At 35.0% G+C, this 25268-nt stretch overlaps 1 long non-coding RNA gene across 1 annotated transcript; it reads left to right on the forward strand.

Moving 5' to 3' along the window:
- Positions 1–7223: 7223 nt before the first annotated feature.
- LOC128865808 (uncharacterized) lies at positions 7224–7843 on the forward strand. The gene is made up of 3 exons (XR_008454898.1): positions 7224–7313; positions 7372–7517; positions 7583–7843. It is a non-coding gene; the product is annotated as an uncharacterized LOC128865808 (long non-coding RNA).
- The last annotated feature ends 17425 nt before the right edge of the window (positions 7844–25268 follow it).

Below are 25268 nucleotides of genomic sequence, written 5' to 3' on the forward strand. Positions count from 1 at the left end.
GAGTTTTTAAAGTCAAATTATAATTTGCTTTTATCATCATCATAAAATTTCAATATTGTAGCGTATGTATGTATGGGAATCTACTCTTAAATCTTTTGTGCTCATTGTCATATTACCGGATACTTTCGAATGTGGTGCGCATTAGCCAGTTGTGTATTTTTATCACATTCACTCCCAGTCTGCATAGGTATACACGCCCACAAAGCCACAAAAGGCCACATATAGCCATATAGCCATATGCATACATACATACACATATATGTTTGTGGTAGGTATTGTAGAGCAATATGTAGATTGCTGTCCATTAATATAGGAAGGCTTAGTGAAACTGTTAAGCAAATTTCGATTATTTTTTCTTTGAATGTATTAGCTGTGACTACATAAAAAAATGTCTAAAATCTATAAATTCACACAAACACCAGAAATGAACTCCATTACTATAAAGAAAAAAAAATTTTATAAACAAAAAAAAAGAATTACCAAAAACTGCATTGTGCGATAGACGTCAACAAATGGCATATAAATCGTGGCAGTGGAACACCCAAATTTGTAACAATCACGACTTTATGCAAAATTCTGGGGAGAGAAAAAAGTGTATGCAAAGCAATAATAAATTAAAAAAATGCCACAGGACGGTTCAGATTGTTGACCAGATTCTATGTGAATTGCCAGTTGAGTTTGCGCTTTTATAGCCTGTAATTGTTTTTGGTAAGTAAGTATTTAACGCAAATTTGCGCAAATGCTGCTATCACCAGCAAACGATCCGGTGCAGGAGGGCAACGAATGAGTAACTCACTAAAATTTTGATTTTATTTTACCAACTTTACTGTTTTTTTACTACTATGAATTGTCGCATATGATTGTAAATATGTATGTATTTAGTATGCATTCCCAGTAGAGACGTTAGTTTTGCCAAAGCGAAAAAAGTGTGCCATTCAGTTCATATGCTGATACCTCTTGATTTTTACACTCCGTGGTTATTCATTGGGGAATTGTACACACCATAGTAAAATACCCTAAGCTGCTAGGTAGGATTATCAACGATGATCATGGTGAAATAACTTTTAGAGGTATATCCAAGATCAGACCGTTAGCCGACAGCGGACTTGAAATAATCAGCTGATTGGCTGACGTAACAGGGGTAATCACAGCATTTTCTTTACGAAAAAAAATCAAACAGCCTACACTCATGTTGCTTCGCTGCCGTCTGAACAACGACTGATTGGACAAGTGTTTGAATGGGTGTAAATGAGCAGACAGAATTATGCTGCTGAGTCCACGATATCCACAATATAAAACTAATAAGCTAAATCTTACCAAAGTCAAGATATAGGTGTATTATATTCTGTGGAAAATAAAAGAGTGATTTTTTGTTTGTTCTACGTCATATGCAGTGTGATAAACGACTAACTAATTGGGTAAGTACATTGGTCTGACTATTTATCGACACATGGTTTTGAGTTGTATTCATTGCAGCAAAATATACTACACGGCTACTTAAGGTATTAGTACCAAAAAAATTTGAACAAATAAATTTTTCAAAAGTGCAAATTCTTATTACAGTAAAAATGTGTAGAATGGTTTTGATTTTTTTTTTTTGTTTCTGGATTTCAACTTTACTAATAACTATTTGTTATTTTGTTTCAGACCTTCCGAACTTAAGACGTCATATTAATTGTGTTTTAATAGGAGTAACTTTTGGCGCCCACCCCAGCCGAATGGGTTAGTGCGTATCTTAACAGGTTCGAAACGCCGGGCACGAAACACCAATTGATAGAAAACGTTTTTTTACTAGTGGTCGTCCCGCGGCAGGCAATGACAAACCTCCGAGCGCATTTCTGCCATGAAAAAGCTCTTCAAAAAAACAAAAACATATGCCGTTCGGGTGCGGAGTAAAAATGTGGAAAAGCATCAAGACACAAGCATCCAAAAATGGGGATGTTGATAAAATAAAATAAAAATTGAATATCCATGTCTGGAAAACTGAATGCTAAAAAAACGTAAAATCAATGCATTCGCCAGTATTCATTCTTCAGTGTTTATAGACCCAATAAAATATCGCTTGCAGTAGCAAAGGGGCAGTTCTAATTATTACCTTCTGGTAATATAAACGTCGGTGATGTCGTACGGAAGCCAAATAACGAAAATGTCAATAAAATCTTGGAGTTCGTGGGACCATGTGAATATTTATTACATTGATTAAGAACTGAAGATTTGACCAATTTGCACATGTTGTTGTTGCTTGAGTGGCTCCTGAACTGATAGACACTGGGAGCATAAAAGTAATCACAAAAAGAAGCTCCACACAGGATGTCACTCGTATTGATGCAAAAAAAAACTTTTGAACCGAATTTACATCGACTATTCTTTACTGATACGTACCGAAGTCGTCCCATTTTTGAAAATACCATCAACTGACGAAAAAATTTGTTGAAAAACATCGAAGATCGGGTCAAATTGCATTGCGCCATCTCAAGTGATCGTCAAGCTCTGATTAACGGCCAGGAAGGTTTAGTTGTGTGTTTAGTGACATTGAAATCGAACCATCAACGAAGACTTAGTCATCTACCCACAACAACTGAACAGATTGAAGCAGGCAATTGATTAGAAGCTGCCATAATTGATGAATATGAAGAGTTTTGTGTCCCAGTATGATAACGTCAGACCTCTCATCAACTGTATGAGCCAGACCTAGCACCAATCAATTATCCCCATTTCAAGTTTTTTCAAAAATTTCTTAATGCTGCAAAACTAGCCTTACAAGGGAATTGTGAAAATGAGCGATGAGGTCTTATTACATTGCGGAGCGGCTACAAGTCATACAGAATTCTGATCAAGATTTTAAATATTTCTGAAATTTGGTGCATTTAAAGGATTGCTCTTAATAAGAAGTAAACTTTAAATCATATTGAGATTTATTCAATGTTGACAATTTCGGAATGAAATTGTTTTAAAGTCAAATATTTTCGATTTTTTTCGGGTTTATTAAGAAAATGTTTCTTGGAAACAATTAAATTTGTTTGCTAAAAAATTTTTTGGAAAAACCTTATTATAAACTTTTTATTTTTTTTGTTGAATTTTTTGTTAAAAAAAAACTCTTTATTCTTTTGGAAGGCGTATCTCCTCACATATTGCCTTTTTTTTATTAACGGCTGAGATTATGCTTAGTCATCTATGAAAGGTTCATAGTGGGATTCCATTCCTACTCAACTTATATTCAAATAGGTTCAAATTTTTCAACATTGAATAAGTTTCAAAATTATTAAATCTGTATAATCGTAGTCCCAGCTATTAAAAAAAATGGGAAAAAAATTTTAGAGAGAGTGATTTTCATTAATGTCGAAACAAAATGTATCCCTTAAAAATTTTAAACCCAAAAAATTAATTTTCTTTAATAAGTAGATATATTTATATTTTTAACTACTCCCTCATTTTTCTTTTATGATATGATAAGGTAAAACTTTTCATTATCTCCAATGTAAAAGGGAGTATACAAAATAGCATACTTACACATAGTAGTATTCGGAGCAATAAGGAGTATTTCTATATTCGCAAAAGAATTACTTCTGAGATACTCTACTGGGATGCTTGATGCAGGAAGCGCATGCAAAGCAAGTTTGGCAAAGAGTTTTTTTCAATTTTTTCTTTAGCTTTTTAACATTATTTCAAATTTACAGTTATTTGCTAACATTTTGGTCTTCATTAAAACCATTTTTTTTTTTTGCTTTTTGTAAATTATTAAAAATTTTATAGCTCTTGATATTCATGGTTTAACGGTCGTTTATGGGTCGCGGGCAATTTGCTAATGAACTCGTTTCACAAAATTCGTTGACTTGCTAACTGATTTAGTTGCTTACTCCCTCGCATGGTCAACTACATAAATAAACCACAAGAATCGCACGGCAACGTCCATGTTCCACATTCATTTGCTGGAAGATGCCTGCGGCCAGCACGAGTTCCCTGTCCGTTGTTCGCTGCCGAAATCCACTGTGAGTAAACTTGCCTATTCCACGCTTCTCCATTCGATCAAATCAGTCACTCATTCATTTATTGGCTCACTTAGGTCAGGCGCTTGCAAAATCATGGTGATGGGCGCTGATTGGATTTTAGGTGCGGGCAAATCTGCTGGAGGTCAGCGAGCGGTAATGGGAATACTTTTTTTATTTGGTTATATTTTGAAATTTGCTGTTGTTCTTCGTTTTTTTGTTTGCAACAATTCGTTGCTCCTTTGCTTAGTGAGTTCGTTTATGTGACAGTACTTAAGGGCAAATGTAGTCAGCATTGATTTTATGAAATAACTCTATTTCCCAGATTTCCTAGTTAACGTAGATAATTAGATAATTTTTGCAATTCCGAAGATTCCACAAAGAAGTTGCATTAACTGAATTGCGATGGACAAGAACTAATAAAGTTCAGAGAAAATTACTTAATTTAAAGTAGAAGTTTCTACGGGAGTAATAGAAAATCTCAACGTATAAAAAATAATCAGAAACTGCAGAAAAGACTGTGAGAAGAAGTAAGAAGTTAAGCGCTTTGTCTTTCTGAAACTAATTCATAGAATTTCTTTCCACAAAAATCGCTCTGCAGTCTTTTTTTTGCGCTATTCGGACCGAATTTTTTGGTTTTCTCATTGAAGCCAACTACTGACTTTCAATCCAGTCTGAACACATGCTTACAAATTGACGCGTATATACAAGGCGGCGCAAAATTTATCATTCAATTATATTTTTGAATAACTTTTTAAGAAATAAAAACAAAAATTAAATATTTATTTTCACCTTTACGCGCTCCATTGCTAGTCCGTTCATATACTGCAGCTGGCTAGTTCACAAGTGTGAAATATGATTAAAGTGCGACGTCCTTTGTAAATATTATAAGCCTTCCGTTAGGTCGATTAGTTTTGCGCTACCTTGTACTTTATTGTAACTTGATGAAAAAGTTTCCGGAATAAATGTCAGGTGAAGCTCTACGTCAACTCATTTCTGGTCAGTTTTTGTTTTTTGTTAGGTTGCCGCATCTGTGATTAACCCTCTTACCGAAATTTTATCACCATTAAATTTTGAATTAAAAATGAATTTAATGGTGCGAAATCTTTAGAAATATTGAGAAATTATTTCGGTAATGTTACTCTAAAGAAAACAACCGTTTACGAGTGGCATGAACGCTTCAGAAGAGATCTTGAGTCCATCGAGGATGGCATCGTAGCAGAGGGTCATCGACAACGGAAACTGATGAAAACATCAATAAAGTGAAAAAAAAGTTCATCAATAACCCCTAATAAACCATTAGAGAGCTAGCTGAGGACTTGAACAATGCTTATGGATCCGTTCAGGAGATTGTAGTTAAAGATTTTGCTTTCCGCCGTATTGCTGCAAAGTTGGTTCCAAAGGACCTGAATTTCATGCAAAAAAGGGTCCGCGTTTATATGGCCAAAAACATGATTTCCAACGATGAATACGACACATCATTATTGGAGAAGAGACGCGGGCTTATGAGTATGACACGCAATTCAGCCACCAGGCGAGTGAGTAGAGAGCTCCCAATGAACCAAAGCTAAAAACACCACATCATTTTCAGTCAAAGAAGAAAGTTATACTCACGGTTTTTATGGATTACAACGCTATTTGCACATAACGAATTTTTTCCAGAAGGTCAGATTGTTAATGAAGGAATGCGCCAAAAAAGAAAGGATTTGTGGAAAAACAACTCGTCGATTTTGCACTGTGATAACGCACCGTCGCACAGTGCCAACATAATCCGTGGATTTTTGACCAAGACCGAAACGATTACCATCTAACAACCATCGAATTCACGTGATATGGCTCTATGCAATTTTTTCAGAAATTTTTCAAAAATGGGATCAAACACTGGCATATGTGCGATGCAGTTAATAGAGAGTAATTTGAAGACGATATAATCACTTTTGAGGAATAAACTTGTATTTTGAATTTTTTGAATATATTCCGGGAACATTTTGATCAGTGTGGTATACCAAGCGATGGAAGTATTTTGGACATTGTGGCCAATTCTTCTACAAATTGGTTTCTTTGTAAACTTGAATATAATAAGAAGTAAGCTGAACAAAAAATATAAAAAAAAAAATTTTCGAGATTTATTCAGTGTTCAAAATTTTAATAAAGAATTAAATATTATTAAATTAAAAGTTGAAATATCTTAATTAAATTCTTTTTTATTCAGTGTTCAAAATTTGGATAAAGAATTAAGTATTATAAATTAAAATTTGAAATATCTTAGTTAAATTCTTTTTTTCAAAATATTTTAAAATAACTTTTTTTGTTCAAAATTTTTGGGCTTATTATTTTTATTTTTTGAAATGTATCCATCCTAAGATTATATTCCCCACCAATCCTGCTATTGTCCTCTTTACCAGAAGACCAGAAGGAGGAAGCTTGATGGACTCCGTCTGGCTAAACTAATAGGAGTCACAATCCACCTAATCAAAGAAGTGCAAAGGTGTCTTTGGGAAAACGCGGGGTCTTTCTTCCAGCAAGATCCTATGGATCTACACAACTATGATCAGACTTATTATCACCTATGAATCAGTGGTCTGGATGAGCGGACTCTCTCTCATGGGAGTCAGGAGGTCCTTATGAAGACTACAATGCACTGTAACCATCTGCTGCACCGGAGTTTTCCGACTACTTGAGGCCCGGCATTAGATGTTCTGGTTGGTCTACCACCACTTAATGCTTTCATCCAAAGAGTGGTCTTGAAGGCAATCTCCAGGCTGAAACACAATTGGTACTGGTATGACCCCTGTCCGGCATTGGAAAATAGAGAAGGCATGGACTTCGATCGAACGATTCTCTCAAATAACGCAAATCCTACTATCATTAAGCAGAAGGGACTTATGACGGGCCACTTTCTGTGGACGAAGCACCAGCTTGAGAAGAGGAGGAGGAGACGGCGGATCACTTTTTGTGCGTCTGCTCCGCCTGCGCTCGAATTAAGTTTGAGATCTTTGGCATTAATGTGTTAAGAAGCGACCACCTTCGCTCCTTGGCACCACAAGATCTACTCAGATTTCTTCGGAGGACGGGTAGATTTAAAAAAAAATTTAAAGGGAATCCGAGTGCAGTTCAATGGACTTAATTGTGTCTGAGTGCTGTACTTGCTAGTTGTCCCGACAAAAAAAAACAAATAAGGATTATCTTCTAATAGTTTTTTTTTCGTTAATAGGGATTCCCATACACACACAAGTGGGGAAAATCAGTGCAAAACTCTGCTCTAGCGAAGCGCTAGAATATTACCCGTTACTGCGTCTGTTTAAAAATTGGTCGAGGCGTCGCTAAGTAAGCAAATACACGACATTAGTAAGCAAATACACAGCATATTTCTATTTTTTTACAGAAAGCTGATCATGGGGTCTCCAGATTGAGAGGGTAATCTTAAAGCATTGGGTTTTGTTCAAAGACCGATTGGATCTTTAACCCCGTGAATGAAGGACATGAATTCGATGTTTAAGTTTAACTTTAGGAAATGAATCTTTCATTACAGTGAGTGCTTGCCTGTATAAAGTAAAATATTTGCGTAGTGAAGAACCTAAAACGTTTTCTTTCAGACCCCACAAGATTCGAAAAAAATGGTTGCAACAAATTTTGTGTAAAAAATGGAATTAAGTACTTTGAGTTGTACTATGAGAGTACTCTGAGTCAAAAATATGTTTACAAGTCGTACAAGCTTTTCACAGAAGGTCGAGAAGATGTGAATAACGACGCTCGCGCAGGACGCCCCAGCACATCAACAACCGATGAAAATTTTGAGAAAGTGAAGAAAATTGTTATGGAGATTCGTCGAATCACAATTAGAGAAGTTTTTAAGGATGTCGGCACATCGGTTGGCTCACGCCAGTCAATCTTTACGAAAATTTTGGGCATTAGGTTTGTGGTAGCGAAGTTCGTTCCAAAATTACTCAAACAACGTTGCATGCGCATCGCTCAGGATTTGTTGAATGGCGTTAAGAATGATCCAGATTTTCTTAAAGGAGTCATAACTGGTAACGAATCATGAGTATGTGGTTATAACATCGAAACCAAAACCCAATCGTCCCAATGGAAGAGTCCAGGAGAGGCAAGAGTCGATGGCAGAAAATCGCCGAACTCGCAAAATACTTGTCTTATTTACGCCTCTCACAAACAAACTAGACGAGACGAACGAACCAACATAAAAGAAAAAATAATCAAAAGTCGAATGTACGTAGCTCGCGAAATTTGAAAATTCGCTTTATTTTTTTAACACACCTCCTACATTACCAAGTGTATGATCGAGTGGCCTCATAATTGAACTACTTCCACGCTTAGAATCTTAAATCAATACAAGTATATAATAACAAAACCATTTTCAAAACCTAAGACAGAATTTTACAACCCACACGTTTTCTTTTATCAACTTCCTAAAAAGGCGTGAACTGAATTCTTTTAAGTAGGTGCTGCTTTTTTATTAGTCTAGAAGCCGATTTTAGTATTTTTTCTAGAATAATTTACTTTCACCAGTTAAACACTAGTTAATCCAAAACTCGATTTGATATCTTTTTCCTTCACAATACAATTGAATTAAAGATAATTGTTATCACAGTGGGGGCACAACGTATACACATCCCATAAAATGGAAATAGTAATAACGGCGTATAAATATATTGTGAGAAAACTACAATTATTTTAACATAAAAGCGCAACTTTACGAGTGCAAAAATGAATAAACTCAGCGGGTATTTGTTGTGAGAAGCAACACTTCTGAATACTTTGTGAGCAGAAGTTGTAAAATCAGAAATCTAAAATCAACGTAAAGTAGTTCACTCTTAACCCGCTACTGGCTGACATTCTAGTTCTAAGTGTGCCTTTTGGTCTAAAAAAGGCTTCCTAAAAATTATTTGGGGATTTGAGAGTACACAAAAATTTGGGGACCTCCTTTTGTGGGGAAAAATTATTATAATATGCATAGTCGTACTTTAAATTGGAACAAAATCTGACATAAATTGTATATAAAACACTATTATAAAGTTGCTAAAATCGTTACTAAAGAAATATTTGGAATGAGATTTTATAGATACCTTTCAGGCATGAAGATTTACAACCCATTGAAATTTTTGTAAAGTGAAGTGCAAGTTTCGAATAACTAAATAATCGCGTTGATTTTTGCCATTTTTTTTTTTTGCAGACGGTGTTTGGTGGTTTCTTCTATTGGGATGGGGAATGAGTTCGTAGCGTTTTTATATTTTCTTTTACTTTACAACGATTTTTTGCAGACAAGGGTGAGCATTCATTCGATAAAACTCTTTCTACTTTACAAAACTATATGTTAATTGTATTTTTGAGTTATATAACTTTTTATTAGTTTTGTGGCTTATAAATGGAATATCCAGGAGGCAAAAATCAAAATTTTCGACACCTGCTCTTCTTCGCTATTCATCGAGGTCAAAAAACTGCTGAAGCAAACCAAGACATTTGCGACGTGTATGGAGAAGGTGTCATCGGCGAGGCCACAGCCAAGAGTCAAGTCGAATCTTCAGGCAAAGAAGATCATGATAAAGGGTTTTTAATAAGAGGTGTTATTTTGATATTCAAAGAAATATGCTATTTTTTAATATAAATAATTGGATGTTTATCTATACTAATATTATAAAGAGGAAAACTTTGTTTGTTTGTTTGTTTGTTTGTTTGTTTGTAACGAATAGGCTCAAAAACTACTGGACCGATTTTAAAAATTCTTTCACCATTCGAAAACTACATTATCCAAGATTACATGGATTACATTTTATTTTGGAAAAAATAGGGTTCCGTAAGATATTTGGATTTTTCGGACACAAACTGAAAAAAATCTTATATATAAAATAAAGTCAACTTTTTGTGTGTGTTCGCTAACCGGCCGTGTCTGAACCGAATTAAACCAAACTTACACACAATGTTAAGAAGGTATTGAAGATGGTTTCCGTATATTTTGGATACCTATTGGTGGATAGGGCTTGAGATATAGGTCAAAACGTGGACCCGGGTAACCTTCGGATGTGTATATACAATATGGGTATCAAATGGAAGTTGTTGGTGAATGCTTTAATTCAGAGTATTTTTCATGCCGCTCCGTGACTAGGGTCTCGAGATAGAGACCAAAACGTGGACCCTAGAATGTGTTTGTACAATATGGATATCAAATTGAAGCTGTTGGTGAATGCTTTAGTACAGAGTATTTTTCATGCCGCTCCGTGACTGGGGTCTCGAGATATAGGTCAAAACGTGGACCCGGGTAACCTTTGGTTGTGTATGTACAATATGGGTATCAAATGAAAGCTGTTAGTGAATGCTTTAGTACAGAGTATTTTTCATGCCGCTCCGTGACTGGGGTCTCGAGATATAGGACAAAACGTGGACCCGGGTAACCTTTGGTTGTGTATGTACAATATGGGTATCAAATGAAAGCTGTTGATAAGTGCTTTAATACGGGGTAATTTTCATACCTATTGATGACTAGGGTATCGAAATATATGCCAAAACGTGGACCCGCCGTGTCTTTGCACCGAATTAAACCAAACTTATGCACATTGTTAAGTAAGTATTGAAAATGGGTTTCGTAAAGTTTGGTTGTAATTCGGAGCAGTGGCAACGGGTACAGCGTTCTTTTGAGCCAGCCATAATGTCGCTTACTTTTTTAACGCTTGGGGCGGAACTGAACTGTCAAATTGACAGTGTGAGTTACAATGTGTCAATATTTCTTTCTGATTTGGATGCCATAAGGAAAAAACGTAAGTGCAACATGTAAAAATTGTTTGTGAATTTTTTTGGAGTGGATTTTGGAACAGTGAATAATTTCTTACGAAATTTGAGAATTTAATGTGAAATCCGAATGAAATTATGTGTTCGTGGAAAAACAATTTTTTTTCGTTTTTTTTTTTTTTTAAATATAAATGGATAATGGTTCAAAAAGCTCCAATGCTTAATAAAACATATAAATTGAAACGAAAAATTCATGGATGATCAGGAAAAAAGACGATTGTTTATTCATATGCATCGATTTGAAATTTAAAAACAATCTTCTTTTTTCCTGATTTTCAATTTATATTTTATATTTACTCAAAAACAAATAGAAAAACAAAAAATATTGTTTATGCCAAAGCGCTTGAATAAAGAATAAAGAAATAAATAATATGAAAACCATATATTTTCTGTTCTAAACCATATCTATTCTATTTTAGTGTGCCCAGCGAAGGGGGCCGGGTTTGCTAGTTTTATTATAAAGAGGAAGGTATGCCGTTAATAGCGGAAAATAATTAACATCAGGCAAATGACCACCACGACCACGCTTACAGGACAATATACTTTTCATGAAATTTTCCATAACCGAATAGCAAATTGGCTCGATAGCCTCACGAATTCCATCTTTGAGGTCTTGAATCGACCCTGAGCTTTTGGCGTAGACATTCTTTTTCACAAAGAAAAACGTCACAAGTGTTAAATCACAAGATCTCGGTGACCAATTGTGATCACCTCTTTGAGAGATAACACAGTCCGGAAACTTTTCCCGTAAAAGGTGAATGGTTTCCAGCAATAAAAAATCGTTAATTATCTCTCGATAGTGCAATCCACTCACCTATAACACCTGTTGTTGGAAAACCCTTTATGTGTTTGGTGGGACTGGACGGGCATGGTGCACTGGAAAATGCTCGAAAAGAATGACACGGTCAACAAGGAGCTTCGATTAGCAATAACTGTTCTTAAAAACTGGCTCAACAACCTCTTTGACACCAGTCCAGGCGTTTTTTGACGGAACGGCATCAACATATTGGTCGAGAGGTGGGAAGAGGTTGCAAACGGCAACGGCGAATATATAACTGATTAACTTATTGATATAATTATTGTTTTTTGTTTAAATAAAAGTCCTCGGAAAAAACGCTACGAACTTAGTCCCCAACCCAATTCATAAAAAATGTCGAGTATTCGTTAAAAGCAGAAAATCATAAGACCGCCACAAAACTATACCTGAAGTTGTCAAAAGTCAATGGAATTTTTGAGTCATTTGAAACTTGCGCTACACTACACAAAAATTTCAATATTTTAGAAATCTCACAAGATTTTGTATAAAATCTGGCTTCCAAAATTGAAATTTGGTGAATATTTTTTATTTTTTAATTATTAATTTTATCCAGGAAGAATTAGCTTGCTTCACCCCATCGTCATCAGTACATTCTTTTTTTAGGTTCTTATTTTCATTTTTGTAAAAATATTTCAATCTGAAATGACAAAATTTCTGTTAAAGAGAAAATGGCTAGACAAAGGAAACGCAACTTGATTTCATTTCTTTTTATTTTTTTATTGATGAAAAATTTTAGTTCTTTTTAAAGTTTATCATTCGTTCGGAGTATCATTTTTTATTTTCTAATACGACGTGTTGCCTTGTATATTCGAAAAACCAATAGTCATCACATTTCCAGTCGATTGTGAGACCTTTAATATTTTACTATATGAAGGGCTGCACTTTTATTTCGATTCAATTTAATAGAATCATAATCATAAATTCATCTTTGACGTTGCCACACAGACTCAAAAACTGACTTAATATTCCACGATCTGTTGCTACTTTTGCGCTGACCTACGCTGTTGAAAATAAACACAAATGCTACACTAACCATTTATTTATTTTCCAAATGTTCAGCTTTCAGAATAAGTTTTTTGGATTTTCAACAATGTCTGCGAAGTTCGCCTTAATCGGCCGCCGTGTTTTTCTGGGTAAGGGTCCCATAAATAAATAAGAGTCTTTCATAATTTTCTGCGCGTATTAAGGTATTAATGGTGTAGCCGAATGGATTGGTGCGTGCCTACCATTGGGCAGTGCCTGGGTTTGAAACCTGCTGGGAGCACGAAACACCAAAATGTTTTTTATAGCCATCGCCACTCTAAAGTCAATGGCAAACTTCCGAGTACATTTCTGCCATGAAAAGCTTCCTCAAAACACAAAAACCATCTGCCGTCCGAAACTGACATAAAACTATAGGTCCCTCCATTTGTGCGAAAACATCAAGACGCATACCACAAATAGGAGGAAGAGCTCGGCTAAACACACAACAAAGGGTGTAAACGCCAGTTATACTTAATTTTCTTCATAGTTGATGTTTTCTTCCCGATTGTCTTATTTATCCGGCTATATATCAAGCGTTAATCAATCCATTGGACAGTAACATAGCAACTATTCATTTGTATGTACGCAATATTCTGTGTTTCTCAACATGAGCAACCCATTAAAAGGATACAAGTCGTTGCTACATAGTACAACTTGCTCGTCTTGCTTCGATCTAAGATCTACATACTAGAGTTTGTAAGCTCTATTCTGTTTTGAAGACAAACAACTTCATTGAGTAAATAAGATATTTTGTATATCAGCAATAGGTTCTGAACTCAGGTTATGGAAAATACCTCCGTACTGAATATTAAAATGTCCATGGTAGATAAATTCCCAACTCTAAAGGATTGGATCATTCAGGAGTGTAAGTATTTCAAACTGTATTCGGTCAAGGCCTGAATTATATTGTATCATACACAAAATGTGCTCAGATGTGTTGTCGTCTCAAGATAAAAACGAGAATATATTCTAGAATCAATAGCCAGTCATACAAAAATCAAACCACAGACATTTTTTTTCTAATACCCGTAATCTTCGACAACTAATCAAATTCGTTTCTGTCATAAAACAGCTTCACATAAAAACTATCTACCGTTCGGAAGAGTTATAAAATTGTAGGTCCGTCCATTTAAAGAACGACATCAACGCTGTTGCCAGGGCGCCAGAATAGTGGTCACTAAAATCAGTAACTAAATAAATTAGTATAATTTGTCGGAAACGCTCAGATATTCAAGTATGTGCCAACGACCAGAATATTTGCACCTACAAATGTTTACAGACCTGTAACAGTTTGGGTAAAAAAAGAGTAAAAGAGCGTAAATAACAGATATTATCATATTATGATTGTTATTCAAAAGCACAATATAAAATATTACATCGGCTAAAGAATTATATAGATTTAGCTTCATTCCCTTAGACAGACGTGGGTTAATGCTACTGTGAGCAACAGTAGCCGTCACTTGAGCTTGTCATTTCAATGTGTCTTTAAAATTTAATACCCTATGACCTGTGTAGAACAACATCATTAATGAATCAACATATTGCGACAACATGCTGCAGATACATTTAATTACTGTAAAAACAATCGCCCAAGTGTCTGGTTACGCACTAGAAATCGAAACAAAATGGGTCTACCGTTAAATAATAAATTGGTGAAACAAGTCAATAGGCGATAAAAAATCGAACAACCGTTATTTCAGTATATCCAAAAACCGTAATAGTAATGAAAATTTTACGCTCCATTGGTATTTTGTAGCCATTTCAAGGCCGTTCTTCGTACCAAAATAAAAGCAAAGTTATTTGATTTGGCTAAATGATTGGGGTCTAATGGAAGTGTGAATGAGAATGACTATGCGCATGTACATGTACATTGTTGGTATGTATGTATGTAGATGTAAAACATCTGTTGCATATTTACATACCCACTGTGCAGCTCAAAACCATATTGTATCTAAATAAAATATATTCGAGCATTTGAATAAAGCGAAAACCTCAAAGAAAACAATGAAAATTGCAAGTCATGTAAAAGGTATGTTATTATTTCCGTTTATGCACACGAGCGGCCGTATATGAAGCTGCACTGCATTACCTACTCCATGCATACCATACATATGTAATGGGTCTTATAATAGGTATGCAAGTGCAGAACAATACCGTGGAATGTTGAGGGTTTGTATAAAATTGGGCCAATGCCGACCATGAGTTCAAATAAGATTCCTGCTTAAAAAAATTGGGCGGTTTTAATAAAGTTACTACTTCCAAAGTAGTGCAAAGTGAATGCGGAGCGGAACAGTTGGTGTTATTTTATTCACCACTAGTCCATGTTGCCAGAGAACTTTTGAGGGTTTCTTGAAAATAACTTCGTTAAAAGTTCTCTGATACTACCCATGTTGACCACGCCAAAGCCCAACAAGTGCTGCTGTTGTATATGCTGGATCATTAAATACTAAATACTAAATACTTAATACTAAAATGGTACTCTGAGAAAGCAGCAAACTATTTTTCGTCCAAGCCATTGGTGTACTGACCAGATTAACAGCCTACGCATCATAGTTGAGCTAATGAACGAATGACCGTCGACGCTTCAACTTGTTTTCGTTGATTATAGCACGACGTTTGACGCGTACACATCGGAAGCATTTAGGAGACGCTCAGATCTACAGGTATTCCCGAGAAGTTGACAACTTTGATCAACATATCACAATATGCGGATTTCAAGTGCAGAGTACTCCACAATGGCGAGCTCTGACACAGCATCACAACCAGCGTACATGTTCGACAAGAATGTTTACTTTCGCCGATCCTCTTTCTTTTTGTTATTGATGACATCCTTAAAATCCCGTAGTTGATAAGAGAAGAGGCATCTACCGGAACTTCACCAAACATCTAGAAGATCTCGCTTATGCGGGTGACATTTGCTTATTATCAGTAAAGCACTCCGACAAACCTCGACGCTCTGCGCGCCAAGTCGGATAAATTTGGCCTTAAAATCGACGAAATCAATAAAAATGAATTTTTGCTTAATGTCAAAGAGTTCAACTATTCGAAGATTTTTTCTGCCTAGGCAGTGTAATATCTGCTGAGAATAGTGTGAGAAAAGATATCCTTATCACAAAAATTCTTCTAAACAAAAATGAGACTATAAGACTTTTAATCAAATGTAATATCAGTACTGTTCTAGTCGTAGCTTGTAACCGACCATCTAACCGGAAAAATTAAAAGTTTTGTAAACAGATACATATGTGTCTTCGGCGTATTCTCAAATAAAAAGTTAAACCTGTAGACAGAGGCCAACGAAAAAACATCACAAAAGTAGAGGTGGACGGGCCACATACTGCGAAAAGTTGCAACGCAAGTCTGTCGACAAGCTCCTGATTGAAACCCCTAAGGAAGCCGCAAGAGGGACAGTCCTAAAACTAACATGGGGTAGATCACTACAAAAAAGTCGATGAATGCGAGAAGTCATGAATCGCATTAACATTGCTAGCCAAAAGCAGGGACAGGTGGAAATGCTTTATTGAGTCCCTATGATCCAATGGGAGATTAAGGAAATAATGATGAAAACGATACCGGTAAACCTGAAATGTGGAGTACTCTACAGCGCTACTCTTTATTTATTTTTAACATAAGTGGCCTACACTGTCACGGTGGAGAGTTTATAGAAGGTGGCGATATTCGCAAATCGCTAGCCTGCTCTTCCTGAATATAACAGAATTCACTGATTTTCTTGCGTAATAATTTGATAGTTGTTATCATTTTATTGTTGTGCTGTATTTCTTTTTTATTAATATTCATGAGCGAATTTCCACTGCCACGTTGTTCTCTTTCTTATCTATTCAGCTGTTATGTCACCGCCAGAAATGCTATCACGGATTTCGCAAATCTTACAATCCATCATTCTTGCTACCCTGTAATACCCTGTAATAATGGTGAAAAGAATGGAGAAATCTATCATCCTTGATATCAACATATGTGGATACGTGCCCACATACATTGAAGCAGCAAATGAGTCTTAAAGTAAAAATCGTGAGCTACACAATGCGGCCATAGGAATACGAGTATTTAAAGACCAACACGAAATAGAATGGATGTGAGACATCACTTAATATTAACCACCGCACCAACACCTTCTCCGCAATCGTTAACTTGTCGGCTGAGTTTATTTAACTACACTTTTGAGGTTGATTTAGCACAGAATGACTGCGAAAAAAGTCGTTCTTTCACTTAATACTCATTTTTGTGTACCTCGTGACCTTTTTTTTGAAACTATACATATTACAAAATTAAGATACTTGAAAAACATAGTGATGTTCTGTAAAACAAAAACGCATATTTTCTATATTTGGCATGCAGTTCCGCGCATATAAATATCGGAATTCTTATGGGTGATAAAAAAAAATCTTGATACTTGTAGTTAAGACCCTTAACCCCTATATATTCTGCAGTAATGAAGATAGAGGATTTAAAATTGGGTTCGTGATAGCCAATATAAAAATTCACAAAACATGTTTTTCTTAAAAGAAAATCTTCAAGAATATTCAAGAATAAAAACTTTAAGGGATTTTAGATTTTTCTACTTAAACCAGTTACTGAAGCTTTGGCATTCTTTGAGAAAAATAACAGACGTTCTGGGACACAACTAAAAACGTATATCTTCCTCATGTTTTATATGACGAAAATAGTTTAATTTTATAGCACGGTGTAATATTAGCCGCACGACTACACACATCTGTACGACTTTCCCTGGAGTAGAACAGAAGGCAAAGAAATTTGGTGTAGCGGTGAACAAGAAAAGAATAAAGTGCTCCCAGTCAATACACAAACTGCTCCTAGATATTGGAGCATAAATACGTCTCATTACTAAAGCCAATCGGCAAGCAGGGCCTTTTGCTCGATGACGGTTACCAAAAATGGTACGGTGTACTAGAAAACTGGGAGGCGGATAAGCTAGAAAGGGACAGGTAGCTTCCTCGCGTAAGGATCAATCAGGCCACATGTGGATCGGAGGCGGTCAAGGAATCTTCTGAAGTAAAAAAAAATTCAGCTTTCGAATTCTGTGGGTAACCTTATAACACACGGACTGAAAAGTCCCGGGCCTAAGACATAGATGACACTAATTTTATTGCATTTACCTCTGTTTCAATTAGTACTAACCTTAAAAAGACAGCCATTGAATTCCATAATATTCTATTCATTAGGTCGTGAGTTCATTTGCTAAGAGTGACGCCACTTTCATTATTTTCAAAAGAATGGATCAAAAATAATTTCGTGCTTTCATTTTACACTGCTTTTTGATGAGACATAAACCCGTTCAAGCGAAGCAATGGCTTGAAAAGTGTTATGAAGACTCAGCTCCATCAGAAACAACAAACAACAACACAATAAAACAATGGTTTGCCAGCTTCAAACGAGGTCGTAGAGACAGCGATGAGGAACAAGGCAGTGGACGTCCAAATGAGGCGGTAACACCAGAAAACATTAAAAAAGTCACAAGTCAATCAGAACAATGGCAAAACTACATGAATTAAACTCCGAATTGCTCCCACGTCCACCGTATGCACCAGATTTGGCTCACAGTGACTACTGGCTGTTGGCAGACCTAAAATAAAGCTCGCCGGTAATAAATTTCGGTCGTATGAAGAGGTTATCGCTGAAACTAAGCCCTATTTTGAGGCAAAAGATAAATCGTTCTATGCAAATGGTATTGAAATGTTAGAGCAGCGCTGAAATGGTTACCTTGTTCTTGATGAAAATTATGTTGATGAATAATTTTGAACAAATAAAAACACGTTTTTTTTTGTTAGGCCCGGTACTTCTCAGCCCATGTGTCATTCACCCCTTTTAAAAATTATAAACACTCCACTCTTTTTTTTTTATAAAAATGTAGTTCGTACTAAAACAAAACCCATACTCAGGTAACGCAAAGTTTTTAACTTTGAACAAAATTATTCAAAATTCCATTATAAATTTCAACTTTTAAACCACAAGTTTTAGAATTTTTGGGAGTATGCAGTTTTATAGCCCATTGAGTTTTAGTACAACAAAGTGCAAGTTACAAGTGACTGCAAAAAGCCGTTGATTTTTTACAATTTTTTTTCGCTGAGGTGTATCACCTTTTCTTCCATACAAAGTCATGTTCGATTTTTCTTTCTGGAAGAAAAAGCCTAGTACAGCCAAGAAATAAAAATACCTAAAAATCAACTAAAATTTAATGGGCTATACAACTTTTTATCTAAAAAATATTTTGACTAAACAGGTGAGAGTTTTGATAAATTTTGGAGAGTTTTGTACAAACTTAGAAACTTTGCTATGATTTTTATTTCATACTATGATTTTTATAGTTTTAACTATATTTTCATAAAAAAATAGTGGTATATTTATATGTTAATTTAGCGACGATATTTTAACATTTAAAGTCCACAAATCTATTTTTTAGCTTTTAATAGTTGTGTTTTTTTCTTTCTTTGAAACCTAAACCCGCTTAAATTTTTTTCGGGGCTTATCTCTGTACAGTATAATAAGAAATAAAAATACTATTAAAAAAATATAACGCGAGATTTTTAAATTTAGGAATATTCATTGTTGAAAAAAATATATGGAAAACATATATTTTTCTTCGAAAAATTAAGACTAGAACTTGCTGGCTATCGCACAAGTTTACTCCTCCCGAGCAGCATGACGACAATGACGTCAGAAAAACCACAATTTACGCTTTTTCTCTACATAATTTAATTAATCGACGACAGCTGATTATATATAATTTAATTAATTGTACAAATTAGAAGTAGCACAGAATGCATTCGCAAGCTTTATAGTGACTTGTAAAAGTAAATAAAAACGTTCAGCATTACTTGGGAACAGATTACTCCAAAGTAGTTACACCACCTAAAGCACTTGCTTTATTGAGCAATAAATAAATGCAAGGAGTTACTCTTAATGAATCACCCTTTGAATATGTGCCAAAGGTACTCTTACAGTTAAATACAATTTTGGTTCCATTCAGATAAAATAGATTTTTAATTACCTGCATATGTAACGCGTGTCTTGCTGTACAAGTACACATCAAACACTAACACACACAAATGTTTTTACCTATGTGTACAAAATTAAACCAAACAAAAAAAAAACAATATCTATTTTCTGCAAATTGTTGTTGCTTTCATTTATTTTTTAATTTATTTTTTCACATTCACATTTTTTGTCCTGCTGCAGATATTAAATAGTGGTGCTAAGCACTATAAGTAAGGCAGGCAAATACTATGCATATTTCATATAATATATATGTACATATATAAATATAAGTATATATATATATATATATATACATATAGGTATATGTACATATGCGCGACAATTGAATGCAATGTCGGTTGATTGGTGAACTTTTTACGCTAATCGCTAAATCCATTGGCTAATGAACAATATTCAATGACATTGTTTGAACTGGTCACAATTTTAATTGAATTTCGAAAATCGCTCACGTTTGTATGCATTTAAGTAATATATTTGTGTTTTCGTATGCCGTGTTCATTCACATTAATGCATAAATTTTTTTAGTTAATTATTTATATGGAACATTTTAGTTATTTATGCAAACATACATACGTACATACATAGAAACATACAGATACATCACGCCCAAAAGCTTAATGTCCTATTTTGACATATTTCGTTTACGCAATTTCACTTAGAACTTTGCATGCTATTTCGGAAGTAGTTTTCGTCTCTTAGATAGAAGTGATAAGAAAAGAAGCGAAGAAAAAGAAACTAAAATTCTCATACTTTTACCTCTGTAACACTTCTGCTGGATATTGGAGTTTGGCACAATTGTATTAAAAAAACACGTGTTTTTGACTCTTGCTTTAGATTTAAATAGAAGTGATAAGTTCTGAATTGTGGCAGTAAGAGTGTGAATATGTCAAGGCTTACATTTCCATCGTAAATTCTGGTATTTGTTATAATAACACTGTCTAGGTTCAAAATTTGGTTAAAGAATTTGTTATGCAATCTTATGAGGTTAGCTCTAATTTTCATAAGTGTATCTACCCTTGGGGCTACTGAGAGCTCAAGAAGCTTTAGAAACTGATTTACATCGTAAGGTCTAAAATAGAAAGCAATTCAAATCTTCATGCATATGAATGGCTCTTGTGCGTGATACAATAAAAAGTTCATTTAGCTTTATGTACACTAAATGGAGAAGAGCCAACACTGACTATACTTAACAATACAAGAGTACAAGAAATAAAGTAACCGCCATTATAATAAATATTTGGGTATGCACCTGGACAAATACCTCACGTTTGAAAAACAAGTAATGACCAAACGCAAACAGCTCGGGCTTAAACTCACCTCTCTACAAGGGCTTATGGGAAGAAACTCAGTGCTGTCTCTATAAAACAAACTTCTTCTGCACAAAGCCGTAATTAAACCCAGTTGGACTCATGGCATCCAACTATGGAGAGCGGCGACGAAAACGAACATTGGCATCATAGAGAGGTTTCTGGCGAAGACGCTGCGATTAATCACTGCAGTCTCGATTTACTTCAGCAATGACCTAATACGCAGCAAAACGATGATATGTTACCTTCAATACGTAAAGAGATAAAACGATTCAGTGAGAAATACAGCAGTCCTTTGTCGAGCCACCTCAACGCACTTGCCAGGACCATAAATCAAACGAGGCACACCTCTTCAAGCCATATAAACAAAACCGATAAAAAAAAAGACAAATAATAATAATAAAATGTCACGGCTCTTACTCCATGCTGCTGCTTTATTTCTAGAGCATGTGGTGAGCAAATTCTGTAGATGAACTTGGACTTCACCTATCTCGCGCTCTTCAAGATCGCCCTATTAGCTTAAGTTATAAAAATGGCTTATTGCTTAAATTTAAAACAAATTGCAAAAAATTTAAAATTAAAAGAAAAAAATTATAAGAAATGCAAAGCAGTTATACTTTAAATGTAAACTGGATCCCTCACTACCATCTAAAGATGTATGGCGAAATTTAAAAAACCGCAATGTGCATGGGAAATTTAAATCTGAATGTAAATTTGACCCAGAAATGTTTAATAACCATTCTACCTGCGCCTGCAAAAGCAGTAATAGTTCCCCAGCTCAAAATTTTATTAGTACTTTTGGTTTAAAAGATGAATTTCAATTTGAAAGGGTAACTGCATCAGAAGTTTTGATATCTCACATGGGTATCAAGTCGAATGCCATTGGAGATTACTGCATATCCTCGAAATTTGTTTAACTTGCGGTACCACTTATTCTAAGCGCTCTAACACATTAATAATATAGGATTATTCAATAGGTGCGCTTCAACTTTTTTCCGATAGGGAGGGCGAACGACGCAGTATTTTTTATTTTTCGCTTGTAATTTGTAAACTTCATTAGTATACATTTCATCATGGAACGCTACACACTTGAGCAACGATTGCAAATCGTGCAAATTTTTTATGAAAATAATCGCTCTGTTGCTGCTACTTTAAGAGCATTGCGGCCATTTTACGGTCCATTTAACAATCCGTCCCGTTTTGGGGTTATGTGAAGTTATTGGTCTACAGTAACAAGCCGGCGACAATTTGTGAGCTCAGAGCCAATATTGAACGCGAAATTGCTGGAATTTCGGCCGATTTATGCAAAAGAGTGGTCGAAAATTGGGTTCAACGATTGGGTTCATTTTCCAGCCTTTTCAAAGGTGTGCGAGTCGCTAATGTTAAGAGAAATTTCATAATTTTTTCAGGAAAATAATTTATTGTCCCCACTGCAGTCTTGGCTTAGACCTAAGCGTGACTGCTCTACGGCTATGATAAAAATACTTGAAGGCATAAGGATGCAGCTTGGCAAAGCAGAATGCAATTGTTGCAAAAAGCTTAAGCACTTTTTTCGGATTTTCTGCTAGTTCTGTAAAGTTTATGTCATATATTGTTGAGCTTAGACTGATATGCCGCAAGGCTCCCTGTTGTTTAATCTTTTTGTGTATGATATATTCTCTGTTTGTCAGTATGTCAATGTCCATGCTTATGCTGATGGTATTCAATTATATTTGTCCAATAGAATTCGTCTGGTTAAAGATTTGGTTTTAAAATTAATTTTGCCTTTGTATTCTAAAATTAACAAAATGCAATTGCACAGTTGGCCCACGATAATTGTCTTACCCTAAATGCGGTCAAGTCGTATGCATTGCCCTTTAGTACCAGTTTAGTAATTAAGTTAAAGTTAAGATTGATGAAATAGGCACCCATACATCGTACTTGTATTCATCAAAATTTTTCCTCAAACAAACCTGAATCTATCAAGGTTGTTATCGGTAGGAGTAACTGCAAAGGGGTAATATACGATTACTTTAATTCTATATAATGTCTAATGGTTGTGACTAAACTGTCCCATATCTCTATCTGTCTAATTTTTACTATTTTTCTTCATCTCTCATGTTTCTCACTATTCCTATATTTTTCTCAAAGTTTATTTACATTTCAGTTACATTACATTTCATTTAAGTTTGCATTGTATAAAAATAGTTCATTCCAAATTCTGTAGCTTCAAACAGCGATGTATTATAAACGGCCTAAAAGTCTTACAAATACAGCCTCATTTCATAAATAAATAAAAATAAAATATAATATACAATGCAAAAATAAATAAGCCCATGTGTTCTTTATTTTATCTTTAATATTTTTTTTTACAAACTTGCTTAAAATTTAACTTTTCTGTGCAGAACTCCCAAATTTTGAAAATTAATTTGCTAAAATCTTGCACAGGACTGTCTTTCAATATAATCACTGTTATTTAGGGAAACCATCAAGACGGAATCCCTCTACCATATGATATAAGGTTGTTTCTAAATGAGCCTTTAGTGCTCCGAGGCCCATTTTCAACTAACGGTATCTCTGAAACTGGAGCCGATCACGCCATAGCACGCCATTGAATTTAGTATTTTTGTTTTGTCATACAAATACTATGTATTTGTGTTGTTTAGGTGCTTGAAGTTCTATGGTCAAAAAATAAAATTAAATCATGAAAATTTTCAAAAATCTGATTTTCTATGACTTCTAACGTCGACTAATGGACAATAGTATGAATCACCCTCTCAACAGACCTTGCTTTGCAAGTCTTTTCCTGAAAGTATCGATAATTGAGCTTGGGTACACACAATCAACATTGCATGAATCTTCGCACGTCAAAAATGTTAGCTTGCTCGGGTTGCGTATAACTTATGAATCGTTCAGAAAAGGCTTCTCGTTCACATTCGAAAATCGCTAGAAACACATTCAAAAATATGCTGACCTTCCCGAACAATATTTTGAAAAATAATTATTTGCGATTGAAAATACGCATGCATTTCTAGAGTTAAAATTAGATGGCAAGTGAGAGTTCCAAATCGTTTACTCATTTATATAAATATATATTTTTTCTTGTTTTGGGAATTATCTTTACAGCCACTGCTACAGTGACCTTAAGTTAGATTTTTAGATATTCTTGAGTTAGTTCAAGGCGCAACCTAACTTTCTGGAGAGAATTCCTTACAAAATGAGAGAAAAAGAAGTTCGGTAGTTTGTAAGTTTCTCTTACTACGAATTTTTGGTGAAGAGACAGATACTATTTCAATATCTCTTCTTGAATCGCCTGTAAAGATTATAAATCCCTCTGTGAAGTGAGAGTCAAAATTGTGACCAAAACTGATTTGATGAATTGGTCATGTACGCCTATGGAAGGGGTTGGAAAATGTGTGAAAATGCAAGGGCTTATGCAAGCAAATCAATATGTTACCATTCTCCATGGAAGTATAAACCAATGGGGAAAGAGTGTATCACAAAACACAATGCACAAATTACCAGTATATTTCCATCCATGAAAAAAACTTAGTTTCGAAACAACCGTAAGCAACAAAGTTCTTTATTGGTCACCAGAATTGTCTAAACACTTGGGCTTGGTTGAGGTCAGATGCGCAATTTCCGCCACATAAAATGTTAATCTGATTTAAGCATACCATGGCAACCTTATCAGTACGCTTGGCAAAATATTTACGTGCCAAATAAAAAGGTATACTGGAAAACAATCTGCAAAAGGGCACACTTAATATTAAAAGCAAAAACTAGTGAAAGTCGACCAGAAGTTCCATCACATTGTAATATTCAATAAAAAACTGTAATTTTATTTGTATTCTGGCTTCAAATGTGGTATAATATATATTTCATATAATATTTTACTTCCTCTATTTTGTGGGAAGAAAAATATTAGATCAAATTAAAATTAAAAAAATGTGCTTCAAAAATTAAGTTTTTATTTTCTATTCGATAGAAAAGTTGAATCACGGTACATCCCTGCTCTATCACTACAATGTTCCGTCCAAATCTTTCATTCAAACTTCAAACTTTGCTGGACGTCCTCTTCCGCCAGCTGCACGTCTGTCAGAGCACGTTTTTTTTCTGCCTTTAAGGCAGACATAAAGATCCAATAATTGGCCCTCCTCGAGACCCATCGACAAATAATACAAAATGAGCCGGCACATTCCCTTGGCGAATAATCCAAGGCTTGTATGATACTTCCAAAATTCTGATCGTTTTTCTTGGATATTTCACGTGCCGACGATAATGTTGAATATTAGTTTGAATTTCTGGCACCCAATGAGAGTG

Source organism: Anastrepha ludens, chromosome 6 (genome assembly GCF_028408465.1).
Source record: "Anastrepha ludens isolate Willacy chromosome 6, idAnaLude1.1, whole genome shotgun sequence".
NCBI classification, from domain to species: domain Eukaryota; kingdom Metazoa; phylum Arthropoda; class Insecta; order Diptera; family Tephritidae; genus Anastrepha; species Anastrepha ludens.